The sequence below is a fragment of the Bos grunniens genome, chromosome 14 (genome assembly GCF_055505025.1).
Source record: "Bos grunniens cultivar Pamir isolate PY7600 chromosome 14, Bosgru_T2T1.0, whole genome shotgun sequence".
Lineage (NCBI taxonomy): Eukaryota > Metazoa > Chordata > Mammalia > Artiodactyla > Bovidae > Bos > Bos grunniens.
The window spans coordinates 35695958-35718435 of record NC_141178.1 but is presented as its reverse complement, the minus strand read 5'-3'; the positions used below and the strand labels follow the sequence as shown (position 1 = coordinate 35718435).

General features: G+C 41.2%; 1 long non-coding RNA gene across 2 annotated transcripts in view; it reads left to right on the top strand.

The window, feature by feature from the left end:
* Positions 1-22478, top strand: part of LOC147359268 (uncharacterized) — a 159569-nt gene that overhangs the window by 112118 nt on the left and 24973 nt on the right. The gene's annotated exons all lie outside the window — the stretch shown is intronic.

Here is a 22478-nt window from a genome sequence, read left to right as displayed (position 1 = left end):
ACATGAACTTTCATAAGCCTCTTATCCTTCTCCATCAGAGGGCAGACAGACCGAAAACCACAATCACAGAAACTAACCAATCTGATTACATGGACCACAGCCTTGATTAACTCAATGAAACTATGAGCCATGCCATGTAGGGCCACCCAAAATGGGCAGGTCATGGAGAGTTCTGGCAAAAAGTGGTCCACTGGAGAAGGGAATGGCAAACCACTTCAGTATTCTTTCCTTGAGAACCCCATGAACAGTATGAAAAGCCAAAAAGATATGACACTGAAAGATGAACTCCCCAGGTCAGTAGGTGCTCAATATGCTCCTGGAGATCAGTGAAGAAATAACTCCAGAAAGAGTGAAGAGACAGAGCCAAAGCAAAAACAATACCTGGTTCTGTATGTGAATGGTGATAGAAGAAAGGTCCGATGCTATAAAGACCAATATTGCACAGGCACCTGGAATGTTAGGTCCATGAATCAAGGCAAATTGGAAGCGGTCAAACAGGAAATGGCAAGAGTGAATATCAACATTTTAGGAATCAGCAAACTAAAATGGACTGGAATGGGTGAATTTAACTCAGATGACCATTATATCTACTACTGTGGGCAAGAATCCCTTAGAAGAAATGGAGTAGCCATCATAGTCAACAAAAGAGTTTGAAATGCAGTACAAGGATGCAATCTTGAAAATGACAGAATGATCTCTGTTGGTTTCCAAGGCAAAGCATTCAGTATCACAGTAATCCAAGTCTATGCCCCAACCAGAAATGCTGAAGAAGCTGGAGTTGAATGGTTCTATGAAGACCTACAAGACCTTCTAGAACTAACACTAACTAACACTAACAAAAAAGATGTCCTTTTCATTATAGGGGCCTGGAATGTAAAAGTAGGAAGTCAAGAAACACCTGGAGTAACAGGCAAATTTGGCTTTGGAGTACAGAATGAAGCAGGGCAAAGGCTGATCGTTTTGCCAATAGAACACACTGGTCATAGCAAACACCCTCTTCCAACAACACAAGAGAAGACTCTGCACATGGACATCACCAGATGATCAACACCGAAATCAGACTGATTATATTCTTTGCAGCTAGAGTTGGAGAAGCTCTACACAGTCAGCAAAAACAAGACTGGGAGCTGACTGTGGCTCAGATCATGAACTCGTTATAACCAACCTCAGACTTAAATTGATGAAAGTAGGGAAAACCAATAGACCATTCAGGTATGACCTAAATCAAATCCCTTATGATTATACAGTGAAAGTGAGAAATAGATTCAAGAAATTCGATCTCATAGACAGAGTACCTGAAGAACTATGGACGGAGGTTTGTGACATTGTACAGGAGACAGGGATCAAGACCATCTCCAAGAAAAAGAAATGCAAAAAAGCAAAATGGCTGTCTGAGGAGGCCTTACAAATAGCTGTGAAAAGAAGAGAAGTGAAAAGCAAAGGAGAAAAGGAAAGCTATACCCATTTGAATGCAGAGTTCCAAAGAATAGCAAGGAGAGATAAGAAAGCCTTCCTCAGTGATCAGTGCAAAGAAATAGAGGAGAATAATAGAAAGGGAAAGACTAGGGTTCTCTTCAAGAAGATTAGTGATACCAAGGGAACATTTCATGCCAAGATGGGCACAATAAAGACAGAAATGGTATGGACCTAACAGAAGCAGAAGATATTAAGAAGAGATGGCAATAATACACAGAAGAACTGTACAAAAAAGATTTGCACGACCCAGATAATGATGATGGTATGATCACTCACCTAGAGCCAGGCATCCTGGAATGTGAAGTCAAGTGGGCCTTAGGAAGCATCACTACAAACAAGGCTAGTGAAGATGATGGAATTCCAGTTGAGCTATTTCAAACCCTAAAAGGTGATGCATGAAAGTGCTGCACTCCATATGCCAGCAAATTTGGAAAACTCAGCAGTGGCCACAGGACTGGAAAAGGTCCATTTTCATTCCAATCCCAAAGAAAGGCAGTGCCAAAGAATGCTCAAACTACTGCACAATTGCACTCATTTCACACGCTAGTAAAGTAATGCTCAAAATTCTCCCAGCCAGGCTTCAACAGTATGTAAACCATGAACTTCCAGATGTTCAAGCTGGTTTTAGAAGAGGCAAAGGAACCATAGGTCAAACTGCCAACATCTGCTGGATCATAGAAAAAGCAAGAGAGTTTCAGAAAAACATCTATTTCTGCTTTATTGGCTATATCAAAGCCTTTGACTGTGTGTATCACCATAAACTGTGGAAAATTCTGAAAGAGATGGGAATACCAGACCACCTGACCTGCCTCTTGAGAAATTTGTATGCAGGTCATGAAGCAACAGTTAGAACTGGACATTGAACAGCAGACTGTTCCAAATAGGAAAAGGAGTACATCAAGGCTGTATATTGTCACCCTGCTTATTTAACTTACATGCAGTTCATGTTGAAAACATGAGTCAAGTCAAGGCTATAGTTTTTCCAGTAGTCATGTAAGGATGTGAAAGTTGGACTATAAAGAAAGCTGAGTGCCAAAGAATTGATGCTTTTGAACTGTGGTGTTGGAGAAGACTCTTGAGAGTCCCTTGGACTGCAAGGAAATCCAACCAGTCCATCCTAAAGGAAATCAGTCCTGAATATTCATTGGAAGGACTGATGCTGAAGCTGAAACTCCAATACTTTGGCACCCTGATGCGAAGAACTGACTCATTTGAAAAGACCGTGATGCTGGGAAAGATTGAAGGTTGAGGAGAAGGGGACGACAGAGGATGAGATGGTTGGATGGCATCACTAACTCAATGGACATGAGTTTGAGTAAATTCTGGGGGTTGGTGATGGACAGGGAGGCCTGGCATGATGCCATCCATGGGGTCACAGAGTCGGACATGACTGAGCAACTGAACTGAACTAAAAGAGTGTCTTTGGTATTCATCATTTTGCTGCTCAGATTAGTGAACTCCCACCACCCCCCACTTGCTCCACCCACACCTGCTTCCAAGTTTTCTGTAAAGCCTGCAAAAGAGTATAGAAAAATCAAGTTGTTTTTCATGAAAATTATAAAGTTGAGAGATACAAATACGGACTGGGCTTCTGGTATATGTAGGGGTTGATACAGGAAGTTAGAAGAAGGTTTAAGCTATGTAAAAATGGTACCCTTAGATGAGAGAGACCAATTTACTCTGATCTGCTTAAAAGGCCAAAGAGAGGCTTATTCTGGTCAGTGACCCAGGAATGCCTGAACCTAGAAAAGTTTGTACCACCGATATCACTCTAGAATTGGAGGCGAATCCACAACCAGAATAATTAGCATTGGCCTGTCAGCACATCTCTTTTCTGTTGTCAAATTGTATTAATCAATTCAACACTTTTTCATTCAGCATCTATAAAATATCAAATATTGTAATAGGTTCTGAGGTTATGGGAGACAAAAGACCCCTCATACAGAAATCTTAAGTAGGTATTGAAGTACTGAGGTGCAGATGATAATAAACTGGATAAGCAGGGCGATGATAAAGGAAGTGCAAGATGCTATACAAACCTACAAGGGAGGCATCAAATTTACATCAGATGCATTAGAGAAGGTTTTCCAGGAATAAATCACTTCTCCATAACTTAACGGTTAAAAAGTCCTTAGCTAGTCAAAGGTGAGATGATTATGGGTTTGAGTGGTGATCCTGGCTGAGCGAGCAAGGGTATATTGATGTCATTTACCATTTAGCTATATTATATTTGAACCTCTATTTCATCATAAATAAGTTAAAACTGAGATCATTTAAAATCTATTGTTTCTATCCAGCTACATATTGGAGTTGGGCTTCCCTGGAGGCTCAGACAGTAAAGAATCCACCTGCAGTGTGGGAGACCTGGGTTCAACCCCTGGGTTGGGAAGATCCCCTGGAGGAGGGCATGGCAACCCACTCCAGTGTTCTTGCCTGGAGAATCCCCATGGACAGAGGAGTCTGGTGGTCTACAGTCCATGGGGTCACAAAGAGTCAGACATGACTGAGTGACAAAGCACACATATTGGAGTTATATTACCCTACTGACTAGAATATTCTGAATCCAATGGCCAACGCTCTGTTCTCCCTGGACAGTACTTGGCTGGGCACTGCCAACATTGGCCTTGATTACTTTCTTTTTCATTTTTTCTTATAATTGGCCAACTTTCTCCCTTTCTCCATTCCCAACTCCAAGCTGGACATACTCTCAAAGCAATGATAATGTATTCCAACAGGGTTGTCTCAAAGTTCTGTTGGCTTAGAAGCTATCCTGCCTCCGTCAAGGGTCTCTGTATACATATGTTCTGACCAAGAGTTCTTATTTTGAAATTTATCAGAAGAAAATCTATTTTTCTATTGCTAGGAGTCATCTGATTGTAGTTTTCCATCTTCTCATACTCCAAACTTACGATTTGCTTTCTTTTCAGTAGAGAGAAAAGAGTACATATTTAATTTGGAATGAATAGGTCTTCTACCCAAAGGACCACTGTCCAGAAATGGATGCTTCTCAACACTAAAAATACTCATTCATATTCAAATATTGTGATTGTCTATAAGAAATGGTACAATTGTGATTCCAGAAGTTGAGAGGAAATTGACTCTGTTTTCTTAAGATCCTTTAAATCTTAGATTCTTTGAAATTAATCTCCATGAGGAAACACTTGTGCTTTTCCCACTTAAAACTAGAAGATAAGTCATCAGAAGATAAATTAGAGTTGATATAGTTCAGTAGCACAGAGTCTCTGAAATGAAGATAAAAATGTCAAAAACAAAAGATTATAAAGACTATTGCTCTTATTGTATGGAAGTGGGGAAAACATATCTTTATGAGATTCTTGCCACACTAGCACTGCAGAAAAATCAGGTCATGCTGCACTTTAAAAACTCTTAGATGACCTTTCTGGCCTGTCAGAATTAGTGGAGAAAATTTTAATGATACTCAGATCTATTGACGTTTTACGTGGTGAACTTTCTTGAGAAATCAGGGGACAACATGCCATTTTAATTTTCAGTTCTACTTTTCTCTTACTGTCATAACTTTTGATCACACCTATTTTTTTCTTTGCCCTTTTTTTGGGAGGGGAATAAAATGCTTTAGAAAATGTCATCCTTGAAAGTTTTGGTTGATGTTATCAGGGACTGTCATTTTTGTTAGTCATCAGATGGCTCTGTGTCATTTATGTCAATATATGAAAGTAACTAACCAAGAAATTTCATCAACTGACAGTGTGGATCCTTCATATACAAACATCTAGACCTCTCTGCCATAATTTTTTTTTTTTTCAGAATAAAGCATTCCCTAACTTCCCATTTTCAGCCCCCAAGAAGTAACTTGCTCTTTAAGAGTTACATGACTTTTGACCTCGCTGCTTGAGGGAAACGATGGGTGACTTGTCTGTGGGTAACCACGAAATGGTCCTTTGGTTATGAACTCATCCAGAGTTGACTGGCCAGTGTGTGTAATAGATACACAGAGCCTCGAACACTGTGGGTGGATTGAGAGGTATCTGGGAAATGTAATATTCTTTAAATTACCAAGAAGTAATTTGATCTGAATAAGGCAACTCCAAAGAGAGCTCATTATGGTTCACCAAAATGCAATTGCAAACTGTAATTGGATTTCTTTTTAAGATGAACAGCACGCCCAGGGAAGTGGTGCATTTATCATTTTTGTCAATCGCTTTCTAGAACTTGAGCACTAGGGGCGATGGCACACCATGTCACCCCCTTAGGAACAGAGCGTGCTCTCTAACTCAGATAGGGTAAGCAGACATGCTCTTTCCATACACAATAGCCAATAATGTGTTTTGAGCAGAGGAGGCATTATTCAGTGGACACTTTTAGAAGGTTAACCTGAGAGCAGTATTTAGAGCAGATTGGAGGTCATGAAAGAAATTTGAGCATGGTAGAATATAAGACTGTTGTATAGCCCAAACTTGTCATGTTGGGGGGTCTCGACCTAGGAGGAGGTGATGGGATTGGAATGGAAGATGGGAGTGTGAGGGATAATTCAGTGTGACTGCACCCAGAATGATTAATAACTTGTTTCATATTAGAGATAGTGTTTAATGGGAAGAACCCTGGTCTTAGAATCTGGAAGAATAAAGAGATTTCCAAGGCAAGATTGAGGCTTCATTTTCTATTTTAAGAAAGAAAGGAGTTAAAATACAATGATCTCCAGTTCCTTTCCAGGCCTAACATTTTAAAATGGGAAGACTTTAAGGCATTACAGTTTTGCCATTCATCCCTGTCAGGACGCTTAACATTAGGAGATAGCAAAAGACACATTTGTTATTTGGTGTATCTCTGACTTCCCACTGGCACCCCGACACCTTTAATAGATCCCTGGATAAGCAAAACCCTCAGTTTTACAACCACAACAAGTTTTCTGATCCCTTCCAGAGTCAAGATCAACTGTCTTATATGTACATATATTGGTGGACGGCATCTCATAAACTAATTTTGTGGTAAGGAATAAATAGCCTATAATGGCTAAAGCAGAGCTTTAGGTGGTGCTATGATAAAGAATACACCTGCCAATGCAGGAGACTCAAGAGATGCAGGTTCAATCCTGGGTCAGGAAGATCCCCTGGAGTAGGAAATGACAACCCACTTCAATATTCTTGCCTGGAAAATTCCATGGACAGAGCAACCTGGTGGGCTACAGTCCCTGGGGTCACAAAGAGTCAGACATGATTGAGCATGCACATTCCTTGCCCCAGTGGCTGAAACATTTTTTACTAGAGCTGATAATATTAATCTTTGTATAGTTGGCCTAATTTTTAGAAATATCCCCTTATCATTTAGACTTCTCAGAAACACTATGAGGCACATCAACATTGGAGGTGTCAGTAAGTCTATTTTACAGATGAGAAAACTGAGGTTTAGGGCAATTTAAGTAGGTTGCATAAGATCACCTAGCTAATAAGTGGCAAAGAAACTGAAACGCAGACTTTCTTACTCTAAGTCTGTTGCATTTTCCATTCTATTAACATTTTAAGTCCCTAGGCAAGAATATAGAAGAAGTATTTTTGGTCCAGGGGCATTTGAAACCATCCAGTGATCACCATTTGGTCTTTTTTTTTTTTTTCCTACTTTCAGATATGGTGCCTGCAACAGTCTCATTTGGAATGGTTCTGACAACATTCTACCTAGTAATCCATAGCAATAATGATCATAATCACACTTTCTTCCCGACCATCCCAAAGAACATTTAGTGTATTAATGCTGTTAATTAATCTTCATGACATCTTAGCAAATGAAGCAGACTGCAAGCAGGAGGTCCCACTTGGCTGACTGGGAAGCTGAGGTAGGAAGGAATGCTAGGGAGCTGCCTCAAGGTGAGAATAAATCAGCAGAGTTGGTGAGCCAAGAATAGCCTTTTCACAGCTGAAGCTTAAGAGTCTATTGGGAAGGGACTTGTGCTATTCTCCTTAGGAGATTACTGTTCAGACACTAGAAAAAATTGCCACTTTAAAGCCAAGCTTTCCTTTGCTTATTTTTCAGTGCTTTTGAATTCACTGCTTCTTTTCCTTTGGGGTCTGCACCTTTTTGCAACTGGGGTGACTTCATTGTTCTCTCTTCTGGGAGAACATGCCTAATTGTCCGGCAGATGACAATCTGTTTACCCCTGCAGTGACTGTCTTAGAGACCAGAGCACTCCAGTTTTTAATAGTTTCTCAGGAATTTGTCCCCTGAGTCTCCCCTTCCTCTGTTCAGGGCCCTAGGGTGGAGTCTTGTCTTTATAGCTCCCACATCTCCATCAGGATGAAGAGCATTTGTTTCTGATGTTGTATTTCAATAGTTTATTTTCATCAGAGAGAAGACTGAGTGACTTCATCTCTCTGTGTTAGAAATGATGACTATGTCCGTAACCACGTGCTCGGTCCAGACCCTGAGTGGTTTCTGTGGTTACTGCAGCACTGGGGATGGGGACTTGGGAGCAGTGACGGATTGCCCTGTGGCCAAGCTAAGGAGAGTGGTGTTTCTCTGTGGCAGGGAGTTTGGTTACACTGGGGGGAAGGAACAGGATTCCTGTAGGCCGACAGGAAGACCATAGTTATCTGTGGGAAAAGGAGTGATTATGTTGCTCTGTTGTTGGGAAATGAGGTAGCCTTTAACCTTGAGCCCAAATGAAGAATCCTGTTATGATTTACTTTAGCACAGCATTTAAATCCTCCACAACAATTAACCATCTTTCAGACACCAGCAGGATATTAGTTATCCAAAAACCATTATCCTGATGGTAAAAGTGTCTGTAAAAGCCTAAGCCACTTAGTTCAGCAAAGATAACAGGACCAAAACAAACCCCACACTAAAACATTTGCTCTGCTGCTGCTGCTGCTGCTAAGTCGCTTCAGTTGTGTCCGACTCTGTGTGACCCCATAGACGGCAGCCCACCAGGCTCCCACGTCCCTGGGATTCTCCAGGCAAGAACACTGGAGTGGGTTGCCATTTCCTTCTCCAATGCATGAAAGTGAAAAGTGGAAGTGAAGTCGCTCAGTCATGTCTGACTCTGTGGGACCCCATGAACTACAGCCCACCAGGCTCCTCCATCCATGGGATTTTCCAGGCAAGAGTACTGGAGTGGGGTGCCATTGCCTTCTCCAGGTATTTGCTCTACCTCTTTTCAAATCATTGTCTGATGTTTTCTTAAAAACATCATGAGATCCAGGCAGGTGGTAAAAGCATGAGGAAGAGCCTAGATAATTCTTTTTTTTAAAAAAAATAAAACATTAGTTCACTACTTATTTTCTATGACTGGAGACAAATGAAATGGCAGAGGATAAGATTAAAATGCTGGCAGATTTCTAGCAGCTTCAAGGCCAGGGATAGGGAAATAAATGCTATACATGTTGCCACCTGCCATTCTCAAGTCCATGGCAGACATCACTAATGGATCACATTGTTCTTCCCTGCTGAGTCTGTCCTCGGTTCAAAATCTGTCCTCAGTTCAGTAGAGTTCAGTTCAGTCACTCAGTCGTGTCCAACTCTGCGACCCCACGAACTGCAGCACGCCAGGCCTCTCTGTCCATCACCAACTGGCGGGGTTCAACTCAGACTTATGTCCGCCGAGTCAGTGATACCATCCAGCCATCTCATCCTATGTCTTCCCCTTCTCCTCCTGCCCCCAATCCCTCCCAGCATCAGAGTTTTTTCCAGTGAGTCAACTCTTCGCATGAGGTGGCCAAAGTACTGGAGTTGCAGCTTTGGAATCATTCCTTCCAAAGAAATCCCAGGGCTGATCTCCTTTAGAATGGATCTTGCAGTCCAAGGGACTCTCAAGAGTCTTCTCCAACACCACAGTTCAAAAGCATCAATTCTTCGGCACTCAGCTTTCTTCACAGTCCAACTCTCACATCCATACATGACCACAGGAAAAACCATAGCCTTGACTAGACGAACCTTTGTTGGCAAAGTAATGTCTCTGCTTTTCAATATGCTATCTAGGTTGGTCATAACTTTCCTTCCAAGGAGTAAGCGTCTTTTAATTTCATGGCTGCAGTCACCATCTGCAGTGATTTTGGAGCCCAAAATAATAAAGTCTGACACTGTTTCCACTGTTTCCCCATCTATTTCCCATGAAGTGATGGGATCAGATGCCATGATCTTCATTTTCTGAATGTTGAGCTTTAAGCCAACTTTTTCGCTCTCCTCTTTCACCTTCATCAAGAGGCTTTTTAGTTCCTCTTCCCTTTCTGCCATAAGGGTGGTGTCATCTGCATATCTGAGGTTATTGATATTTCTCCCCACAATCTTGATTCTAGCTTGTGTTTCTTCCAGTCCAGCGTTTCCCATGATGTACTCTGCATATAAGTTAAACAAACAGGGTGACAATATACAGCCTTGACATACTCCTTTTCCTATTTGGAACCAGTCTGTTGTTCCATGTCTAATTCTAACTGTTGCTCCCTGACCTGCATACAAATTTCTCAAGAGGCAGATCAGGTGTTCTGGTATTCCCATCTCTTTCAGGATTTTCCACAGTTTATTGGGATCCACACAGTCAAAGACTTTGGCATAGTCAATAAAGCAGAAATAGATGTTTTTCTGGAACTCTCTTGCTTTTCCATGATCCAGCGGATGTTGGCAATTTGATCTCTGGTTCCTCTGCCTTTTCTAAAACCAGCTTGAACATCAGGAAGTTCACGGTTCACATATTGCTGAAGCCTGGCTTGGAGAATTTTGAGCATTACTTTACTAGCGTGTGAGATGAGTGCAATTGTGCGGTAGTTTGAGCATTCTTTGGCATTGCCTTTCTTTGGGATTGGAATGAAAACTGACCTTATCCAGTCCTGTGGCCACTGCTGAGTTTTCCAAATTTGCTGGCATATTGAGTGCAGCACTTTCACAGCATCATCCTTCAGGATTTGAAATAGCTCCACTGGAATTCCATCACCTCCTCTAGCTTTGTTCATAGTGATGCTTTCTAAGGCCCGCTTGACTTCACATTCCAGGATGTCTGGCTCTAGGTGAGTGATCACACCATCGTGATTATCTGGGTCATGAAGATCTTTTTTGTACAGTTCTTCTGCATATTGTTGCCACCTCTTCTTAATATCTTCTGCTTCTGTTAGGTCCATACCATTTCTGGCCTTTATCGAGCCCATCTTTGCATGAAATGTTCCCTTGGTATCTCTAATTTTCTTGAAGAGCTCTCTAGTCTTTCCCATTCTGTTATTTTCCTCTATTTCTTTGCATTGATCACTGAGGAAGGCTTTCTTATCTCTTCTTGCTATTCTTTGGAACTCTGCATTCAAATGGGTATATCTTTCCTTTTCTCCTTTGCTTTTTGCTTTTCTTCTTTTCACAGCTATTGATAAGGCCTCCCCAGACAGCCATTTTGCTTTTTTGCATTTCTTTTCCATGGGGATGGTCTTGATCCCTGTCTTCTGTACAATGTCACAAACCTCAGTCCATAGTTCATCAGGCACTCTATCTATCACATCTAGTCCCTTCAATCTATTTCTCAGTTCCACTGTATAATCATAAGGGATTTGATTTAGGTCATACCTGAATGGTCTAGTGGTTTCCCCTACTTTCTTCAATTTAAGTCTGAATTTGGCAGTTAGGAGTTCATGATCTGAGACACAGTCAGCTCCTGGTCTTGTTTTTGTTGACTGTATAGAGCTTCTCCATCTTTGGCTGCAAAGAATATAATCAACCTGATTTTGGTGTTGACTATCTGTTGATGTCCATGTGTAGAGTCTTCTCTTGTGTTGTTGGAAGAGGGTGTTTGTTATGACCAGTGCATTTTCTTGGCAAAACTCTATTAGTCTTTGCCCTGATTCATTCCATATTCCAAGGCCAAATTTGCCTGTTACTCCAGGTGTTTCTTGACTTCCTACTTTTGCATTCCAGTCCCCTATAATGAAAAGGACATCTTTTGGGGGTGTTAGTTCTAAAAGGTCTGGTAGGTCTTCACAGAACCGTTTAACTTCAGCTTCTTCAGCATTACTGGTTGGGGCATAGACTTGGATTACTGTGATATTGAATGGTTTGCCTTGGAAACGAACAGAGATCATTCTCTCGTTTTTGAGATTGCATCCAAATACTGCATTTCATACTCTTTTGTTGACCACGATGGCTACTCCATTTCTTCTGAGAGATTCCTGCCCACAGTAGTAGATATAATGGTCATCTGAGTTAAATTCACCCATTCCAGTCCATTTTAGTTCGCTGATTCCTAGAATGTTGATATTCACTCTTGCCATCTCCTGTTTGACCACTTCCAATTTGCCTTGATTCATGGACCTAATATTTCATGTTCCTATGCAATATTGCTCTTTATAGCATCAGACCTTGCTTCTATCACCAGCCACATCCACAACTGGGTATTGTTTTTGCTTTGGCTCCATCCCTTCATTCTTTCTGGAGTTATTTCTCCACTGATCTCCAGTAGCATATTGGGCACCTACTGACCTGGGGAGTTCCTCTTTCAGTATCCTATCATTTTGCCTTTTCATACTGTTCATGGGGCAAGAATTCTCAAGGCAAGAATACTGAAGTGGTTTGCCATTCCCTTCTCCAGTGGACCACATTCTGTCAGACCTCTCCACCATGACCCGCCCGTCTTGGGTGGCCCCACAGGCATGGCTTAGTTTCATTGAGTTAGACAAGGCTGTGGTCCTAGTGTGATTAGATTGACTAGTTTTCTGTGAGTATGGTTTCAGTGTGTCTGCCCTCTGATGCCCTCTTGCAACACCTACCATCTTACTTGGGTTTCTCTTACCTTGGGTGTGGGGTATCTCTTCACGGCTGTCCTACTATGGCCCTAAACATAGTCACAGTCAAGCTTTAGGACTTGGTTCCCCAGTTGAAACTTCACTGGTGGCTCAGATGGTAAAGATCTGCCTACAATGTGGGAGAGCTGGGCTCGATCCCTGGGTCAGGAAGATCCTTTGGAGAAGAAAATGGCAACCCACTCCGGTACTCTTCCCTGGAAAATCCCATGGATGGGGAAGCATGGTAGGCTACAGTCCATTGGGTCACAAAGAGTCAAACATGACCGAGCGACTTCATTTTTCCCTGTTTTAGAACAAGCTGACTTCTCTTTCTTTCCTCCAGAGTATAACCAGAGGTACAGAGAAACTGGGCATGTGTGGTGGGTGGGGTGGATTGGTATTAATATAATTAAAATGTTTTTCAAGAGAGCTAGCTAGGCTAATGTGGGAGAAGGCAATGGCAACCCACTCCAGTATTCTTGCCTGGAAAATCCCATGGATGGAGGAGCCTGGTAGGCTGCCGTCCATGGGGTTGCAAAGAGTTGGACACGACTGAGTGACTTCACTTTCATTTTTCACTTTCCTCCATTGGAGAAGGAAATGGCAACCCACTCCAGTGTTCTTGCCTGGAGAATCCCAGGGATGGGGGAGCCTGGTGGCTGCCGTCTATGGGGTCACACAGAGTCAGACACGACTGAAGTGACTTAGCAGCAGCAGCAGGCTAATGTGAAGTCTGCAGCTATGATAGAATTATCTCCAAGTTTAGGACACTTAAAATTGCAGCACTAATGAAAGAAATGAAATTTAAAACATCAAAATTTTATCTTTTGAATTAAAAATTTGATAATACAGAGTTTGGGGAAGGATTGTGGAAGCATGTAACCTCGTAGATATAGTATAGTTTGATACATAATTTGGAGGGCAATTGAGAAGTATCCCCCCAAATATTAAATGCATACACCATTTTCCCTAGTAATTCTACATCTACAGATGTTTCCACAAGTATTTAAGAATATATATTTAAAGGATATGCATGATTTTGTAATACACTGATTGCAAAATAATTGATTGAGGAATTAAAGATTACAATCTCTGTATCTCTCAGTAGAGTACTATGTAGGCATTCAGAATATTGGGATAGGTATGAAATGGTAAATGGCTTTGTTTCTTTACAAGTCTTCAGTTCCTAGCTAATGTCTCCCTGCCAGTTGTCTTCATGCGTGGCCATATCACATGCGTTGCCCATGAGATGTGGATGGGTATGATATTTGTCGCATTCTGAAATGTGATTGCCTAACTTGTCTGGGACTCTAGTTCCAACTCTCTGTCACATGAGCACAGTGTCACATAGTGGCTCCTGTCCCAGTTTGGGTTCCAAAATAAGAAAGTGAGTTGAGCAGAAATTATTAAAGCACCAGATGACTCCAACTAAGTCAAGCCAAGTGTAAGAACTACAGTTGATCTACTACTCTTGGTGACATAAGCAATACATAAATGTGCAGCCACTGAGAGTTTGAGGTTGTTTGTTACATAGCATTCCTGTAGCAAAACCTGACTGATATATCTCATGTAGAAAAAATGTCATGAATATGCTGAATGAAAAAAGCTAATTATATAGCAACATAATCAATATGATTTGCATTTAAAATATCTATCTATCATCTATCTATCCATCCATCTTTGCTTGTATTTTTTGTTTGTTTGGATTTTTTTCTGTAACATCTTAAGAAAGTTTATTTGTTTTTTTGTTTTTTGTTTTTTGTTTTCTCTAGCATCTTAAGAAAAACCCAAATGACCTTTTTGGCCAACCCAATATATGTATAGAAAATATCTAAAAAGATATAGAGAGAACTGTCAACCGTGGGCACATCTGGAGTAGCTGGGGGCAGGAGGATGAGAAGGAAAAGAGACTTAGTATTTAATTCATATTTTTACTGTTTGACTTTTTCACCAACATGGGTTACTTTAATAATAAAAATATTTTAAAAAGTTTTCATTTTTAGTATTTGCTATTTCAGGTACTATATTCTAATTTTGAGCATTGCTTTTATCAAGTCATTATACCTTTAAAATACCATGATTTCTGGTGGGAAAAAAAATCCACAAGAAATGCCCAAGCACTGATAAAACACAAATATGATCTGTATCCTTTCAACAGAGACGTAATCTCTAACTCTCAGAGATTAGTCCCCAGCACTGAGAAGGTCAGTGGAGAGGAGTGGGGGGAAGTGCCAGTGACGAGCTGCTACTGGGTTTGTGTTCTTTTGCCACCAAGCCAAAGGCAAATACTGAGAAATTTGAAGGCAGAGTGGGAGATACTTTCTCTCTCACTTTCTCTCACCCTCTTTCCATCTCTCAAGGCCAGAATTGACTATTTCCCTGTAAGAAGCAAGAACTCATATTCAGAACGTGTTTAACTTTTTTCTTTCTAATTTGAGAAATTACAAAAAAGGCTGACCCCAGATGAACCTGAGAAGTAACCCTTTCCCTGTTCTATCCCAGACTAAGAAAGCTAGTCTTTCCTTTGTCTTATTCCTTTGTGGGAAAAACAAAGCTCTCTTTTCCTTGAGGCCCTTGTCTGACTGTTTCCTCTCAGAAGATCCCTCCCACACCTTTACCTTTCACCTCGTTAGTTCCTGGTCACGTTCACAGCTCAGAGGTCACACCATTTAGACCCCTGCTGTGTCCCCCAGGCCAGGAATGGTCCCCCCGTGTGTCAGTCCTCCTTACCATGTCTGAAACACAAGCGTGGAACCATCACCTGCTGCTTTCAGCGCCTGTTTATTTGTCTTTCTCACCCATTAAGGTCTTTAAGGTCAGGCACCGGGGCTTGTTTATCATCATACGCCTACTAACCCATCTTGTGCGTGGAATATAATAGCTGCTCAATAAATATTTCCTGAACATTTGATGAAAAAGAGTGCCGACAGGATAAAGTAATTTGTTCCCAGATGTTACTGTCTTGCCCTTTAGGAATGTTTGCTTTTTAATATTGGGTTGGCCAGAAAGTTTGAAAAAAAAACAAAAACGAATGAACTTCTTGCCCAATAGAAAAGGGTAGGCAGGAATTTTGGATTCTTCTACTAACAGGCTGGTAGGAGAACTCCTTTTTTTCCAAAGGAGTCTTCTGATTCCTAGGGTGACCAAGGGTCTGGATTTGGCTGAAACTGAGAAGTTTCCCAGCATGTGGGACTTTGCACTGCTAGTATGGGTGTGCGTGCGTACGTGTGTGCTCAGTCATGTCGGACTCTTTGTGACTGCATGGACTGTAGCCCTTCAGGCTCCTCTGTCCATGAGATTTTCCAGGCAAGAATACTGGAGTGGATTGCCATTTCCTCCTCCAGAAGATCTTCCTGACCCAGGGATGGAACCCGGGTCTCCTGTGTTTCCTGTATTGACAGGTGGATCCTTTACCACTGTGCCATCTGGGAAGCCCCAATATAGGGATAGTCTTGGGCCAAGTGGGATGACTAGTTGTTCCACTTTTAGATCAATCACGTAAGAATTAACAAGTCTTCTTATATACAGATCAAGGCAAACTGTGCTATTACCCTCTCACTAGAATTCAGAAAGAGTACCACCACATGTTGTTGACAATATTTTCACTTCTGATCCCCTAAGGATCATCACATTTAATTGATAAGATTCATTTGGTTTCTCCTTGGATACATCAAAGATATAGATTGATCCCTTTCCATCCCTTCTTGCTGGGTCCACAGAAGGTTGTCAATCAAATAAGGAATTTAAAGGGCAGGAGCTGTGGCTGTTTTTATAGTGACAGGAATAGTACTGAACCAATGCACCTTTCTTATCATAGCCCTTTCATGCCAGTAGTGGTGCTGAGAGAGAAAATGGTTTCAAGATTATTAGGCATACTTTGACTTGCCATGAGTTATTCAGTCTGGCTAAGAGTCGGGACTCCTACGTAAACACATCTCAAGTAATCCTCCAAAGGATGTTTATATGCTGGAGCCAAAAGACAAAGCTCTTGTCTTTGTCAAATTTAAAGTTTTCTACCAGAAATCAAACTGCTTTACCCCAAAAGAGAAGGGTTGGCTAAGGCAGCTGCTGGGCACAGATGTGAAACCCAGGGATTTCTAGATCCAAACTATGTCAAGAGATCAGCTCTCTGGCCAGCAGCTGTGCCCCAGCTGTGATGAAACATGAAAGGCTCCCCCAGAAGACAGCTGAGACTGAACCAGACTCCTGCTCCCAAGAGCTCAGTCTTCTCCGGACACTGAGGTTTACTCTGGAAGCATCAGATTGCACCAAGTAGGGATGTTCTCCAAACTGTGCCTTGGCCAACCCTCTGACCTCTTCAGAGACTTTCTCCCTTCTGTGATTTTCTGTAGAACCTATGATCTGGGTGAAAAGGGACAGAAAGAACACATTATTTAAAAAGAAAATTGCCTTGACCCCCTACTCAGTCACCTTCTCTGTGCCAGTGGGCACATCATAGGCAGTTTTATCACTTTCCTTGCTACTTCTATCCACAAAGTGAGGCTCTTAAGCAAGCTTGGGGAGAATACCAAGGTGGTATGTTTCTAAGTAGAAGCACAGTTTACAAAAGAGATGTATCCAAAACACTTTTTTAGGAGAACAGTACAGAGATTCCTTAAACAACTAAAAATAGAGCTACCACATAACCTAGCAATCCCACTCCTAGGCTGATACCCAGAGAAAACCATAATTCCAAAGGATGCAAGCACCCCAGTGTTCATTGCTGCACTATTTACAATAGCCAGGACATGGAAACAACCTAAATGTTCATTGAAAGAGGAATAGATAAAGAAGATATGGTACATAACAGTGGAATATTACTCAACCATTAAGATGAACAAAACAATGCAATTTGCAGAGACATGTATGGACCTAGGGATTGTCAAACAGAGTGAAATAAGTCAGAGAGAGAAAGACAAATATCATATAATATTGTTTATATATGGAATCTAGAAAAATGATACAACTGAACTGATTTGTAAAGCAGAAATAGAGTCAAAGATGTAGAGAACAAATGTATGGATACCAAGGGGGAAAGGAGGAGTGGGATGAATCGAGAGATTGGGATTGACATATGTTTAAACAGATTACTAATGAGAACTGACTGTGTAGCACGGGAAATCTACTTGGTGCTCTGTGGTGACCTATATGGGATGGAAATCTAAAAAAGAGTGAATGTATACATATGTATAACTGATTCAGGCTTCCCAAGTGGTGCTAATAGTAACGAACCCACCTGCCAATGCAGAAGACATAAGAGACGTGGGTTCAATCCCTGGGTCAGGAAGATCCCCCTGGAGGAGGGCATGGCAACCCACTCCAGTATTCTTGCCTGGAGAATCCCGTGGATAGAGGAGCCTGGCGGGCTACAGTCTATGGGATCGCAAAATGTCAAACATGACTGAAGCAACGAGGCATGCATGGCATGCAACTGATTCACTTTGCTGTACAGCAGAAACTAATACAATGTTGTAATGCAACTATACTCCAATAAAACCAAAACCAAAACCACTATTTTAAAGATAACATGTTGACAGGATGGTTATTAAAACTGTGATAATAAGCTATTAGAAGGAGCAGTATAACGGATGACAGTAAAACAGAGAGAGTAGGAGGTGAAGGGAAGGACATTAAGGACTGACTGTGTAGCCCATCCCTGCCTCCTTTCCTTACCTTCGTATTAGGTTTGAGACCCTGACCTTACAACTTGGTTAAGCCTCTTATTCCAGGGATGCTTATGATGCCTGCTTTGTTTGCTTCTCCTGTGGCTCTTGGGTAGAGGTGACCCCTTAGATTGGGAGTGATCACTAACCATGAATGGTGTCATGGCAAGCAACATCTCTCTCCACAGTAAGAGAAAAAGGAATATCTCCTGCACTAGCTACCATTGCTGAGTTACAAACCACCCCCAAACTTAGTCGCATATGACAACCTTTCTTTTTGCTCACGGATTCTGTGGGTGAGGAATTAGGACAGGGCAAAGCAGGGGTGACTTTTTTCTGCTCCATTGTGTCTGGTACCTCAGCTGGGGAGACCTAAAGACTGGAAGTGATGTGATGGACAGAGGCTGGAATCATCTGGCTGCATTTTTACTTACATCTTTGGAGGTGGATGTCGGCTGTCAACAGGACCTCAGCTGGGCTGTTGGCTGGAGCACTTACATATGATTTTCTCTCCATGAAGTCTCTTGTCATGGGCTAGTTTGGGTCTCCGTATCACATGGTGACTGGTTTCCAAGACCGAGTGTTTCAAGACAGCAGGAGTGCCTGACATTTTTTATCTTCCCTTGGAGGTCACTTCTGTCCTTCCCTGTTGGTTGAGACAATGACAAAGTTCTATTCAGCTCAAGGTGGAGGGGATGTACACTTTATCCCTTAATTGGGAATTTTAAGGTCACATTATAAGATGAGCATGTTGGATGGCTGGTGTTGCTGTCATCTTTGGAAAATATTGCCTGCTGCATCCTTCTAAGTTAAGTTTTAGAAGAGTGGTTAGAATTTAGGAAAGGTTGGGGGACTGGAAGTCATGATTGTTTTCTTTGACAATTCTTCTGAGTTTTCTTCCTGAATACATTCTATTGGTTAAGCTCCTTACGTTTGTCCTTGCAACTCACGCCACCATGAATGTCTTTCTTGTCTTCTTTGTCATACATACTTTGATTGAATGTTCCAGAGAATTCTATTGGTAACTCATTGGTAAAATCTTCTCTGGTGAACCAAGGTAGAATTAGTCACACATTTCTCTGTGCTTCAAATAATAACTAACGTGTAGTGAGCACTTTTCTATGTATGAGGCACAGTTCCAAGTAATTTTCATGGTTTAAATAATTTATTCTTCCCAGCAAGGCTGTAGGGTAAAAGACGTTATTATTATTTTAACTTTACCAATGAAGAAGCTGAGGCACAAAAATTACATAACTCGGCTGAGGGCACATAGCTTTAAAGTGATGGAGCCAAGACTGAAGGCAGAGTCAGATAGTATACCACTCCTAGAGGGACAGTTGGGAAAAAGGCTTCAGAATGATGTCTATAGAAAATATTTACTAAGTAATTTGGCCAAAGAGTGTAGGTAGGAAGTGGAATAAAATTCTTGAAACTTTGTTCAGTTCAGTCTTTTCAATAACCTTAGACACCAACTCCCTCCAGTGAATCAATTAAGACCAGGTATTGAAGCACTAACAAGAAAAAATTTTCCAGTGATGTAAACCAACTTATACAAGGGCAGCATACAGGGAGCCTGAAAACACAGTTTTAAAATCAGTATTTCATAAGTGTTTCTGCAAAGTCAGGGAAGAGTTAAGGATATGATTTTCTCTTTTCTCCTTATGGAAGAGAAGGGGAATTTTAAACAGCTCCTCTTCCCCAGCTTGGCAGTATTCTGATTTTGGAAGATGTCTCTAATTGCTCAGATGCACAACCTTCTCTCCTTGAGAAACCTGGAAAATGCTTTAGGCTCTTTCTTTTTTTTTCTTTGCATTCTTTCTGACCCTCTCCACCATCCTTCCACTCAACACACATCTGTGCATTTCCTAAGATGCACATTCATGTTGATTTGCCTGACCTCAGACTCCAGGCATCTTTTTACTTTTAGAAGTTTCCAAAGTGAAAGGGTAAGAGGTGGTTCAAAGTCATTGGGCCATTCTTAATTTTTCTTGAGAGATAATAATGGTAACTGTAGTCTGACTACATGGGTAGTTAGCATCAAATATGCAAATACCTCGTATGTTTGGAGAGTGTTAGTCCTCAAGACGCCAGGAAAAGCAGAAGCTCCAGCAAGGAGAAAACTCAGACTTCTCAGATGCAGAAATTTCATCCAAAGGTCATCCTAGACTTTCATGTCTTGTAAGAGGTTTTGCAAAGCCTTCATGGTCCCATCTTTCTGCTGCCCATACTGATACTACTGTCTCAGTCCTGAACTCCCCCTCTGACATCTAAGTGAGATTATAGGCAACCATGCATTCTGTTTAACTTTGGACATCCAACACTCACTCTCTGAGGTCTTCAAAGTGGTCCGGTACTCAAGAGGCAGTTAAAATGATTACCTGCATTCGTGCTGGAGGAGCGCATCAGGAGGACGTGTCAGCCAGTTGACATTGGAGCTAGACCACGGCAAGCAGGAAGGTTCTTACCTCCTTCCCTGTTCTTGGAAGGTCTGATCTGTCAGCAGTTTCCAAAGTGGGAGCTGCTCCAAGGATGCAGCCTTGAGAGAATAAGGGGTTGCTGAAACCATATGGATAGATGAAAGGTGTATGTGACTGAATCCAGTAAGGCTTCTATATAAACTTTTAAGATTCTGCTGGGCAGGTGCAGACATCTATTCATTTTGTACTCAAGACAAGCCTTGCATATGAGTTCTCTTGATTGTAAAGACTGCCACCTACCAATCTGGAGTAGCTGCCTCTTTCTTTAATCTTTCCTTGTCCTCCATGCATGGGGCCAGTTTATGAACCCACACTCCATGTGACCAAGTCACTCTCCGCCTCCCCCAAGCCCAAGATTCCAAGCATGGTGCTCATCTGAATGCCATGCTTGTCTTCTCCAATTCATCTTTTTACAGCCCTACTTTCTACTATTTTCCTGTGATTGAACAGTGGAAGTTTATAGAAATAATGCTTCCATCAAACTGTAGGGTTTGAGACAGAATACATAAGACTTCAGCATTTACAGAATTTTCATTAAGTATTGAATTGGCCAGAGTGTTCAGTAAGATCTTACAGAAAAGTCCAAATGAACTTTTTGGCCAACCCAATATTCCCTAAGGGAACTATTAGCTTTCAGAAGTGATCTTTAGAGCCCAGCAGTTTCTTCTTGATGAGTTTCAGGTTCCAACATGGCTGTTTCAGCCATTTTTGTATGCTCCTTTTCTGGGTCTTTGCGAATTAATTAATCGATTGGAAATTCGTTCTTTGGTTTAAGTATTATCAATGTGCTTTTTTCTGTCTTGATTTTTATTTATTTATTTATTTTTTGCTATTCATTTGAATCTCGAGAAGAATTTCAGATGTGCCCTATTGGTTCTGCCTGTGGCTACTTCATGCTCAACGCAATCCAAAGATCCAGTTTTGGAGAAGAGACACAAGTCAAGAAATGTAAATTGCTGTGCTCTGCTCCGTGGCCATCAAACATCCTTTGTTAACATTCTCATTTTCTACTAAATGAGCTATTGTGGCTACAAGTCAGTGGTTCCAATACAGAATTTGTAGCACAATAAACAAAGTGTAAAATGTATGTAATGAGGACTGCCTCTAATTTCCCTTAATTGCACTTTGAATTACAGCCAGCACGACCCTGACACCAGCATTACTTCCTCAATACATAGACTTGATGTACAGCAAATTTTTCTTGTATGACAGGTTTATTTCTTTGTTGAAGAACTATTTAGGAGGTATTTCATTGTATGTTGCAAAGATGTAATTGGGCTCTGGCTGGTCTAGTCACTTAATAGGTATGGTCATAATGATATGTCAGCTCATAGTATATGAGCTCCTCATTCCTTTCCAGGTTGATTGCTTTATCTCGGAGACATCAAATGGAGTCCATCAAAAGTAACACCTATGGGAAGATGAACTGGAGATTTATTTCTCACTTTAAGTTCGGGGCTTTGGTATATTCAGAGAAGGCCGGTAGCTTCATATCAAATAAGGCTGAAAAAAGAAAGTTAGTGAAATCTATGAATAAAATTCTTATCCCTTAAGATTTAAAGTGTATTTTCCTTGAATGACAGGGAAAATCTGTAGCGGTATTGACTACCCACCCTTTAACCATCAGGCACAAAAGGAGTGAGGTGCTTTGGGATTAAATTCCCAGAAAAACATTTATGGAGATAGTGATATCACTTGCAACATACCATTTAATCCAAAATTAGTGTATTTTATTGTTTGTATCACCAACCTTAGTACTAATTGCTAATTCAGTCTGAGTGCTGTTCTTATTTTCTTTTTGTATTTGTCTCCATTTGCTTTCATCACTGTATTTATCATAAATGAGCTATATTTATCATAAAAACTCAGAAATAAGAACCTAAGTATTGAGGGCAGGTAGATTCAAGAGAAGGAAAGATGTGAAAGTTTGGAAGGGCCAGGTGATTTTGGGCATAGCACAGTAGGACTCAATGAATAAATCCCCAGTGGTCATCTGATCTGAAGGGACATTGTTTGGGTGATGGCCAAGTGGCATGGTTTTGAACAAGTGTAAATATAGTAACATTGGTGGTGACAGGAATATGGCTGGCTGTGGTCATCAGTGGTGGCTGCTGCAGTGACCTTGTGGCTCCATATGT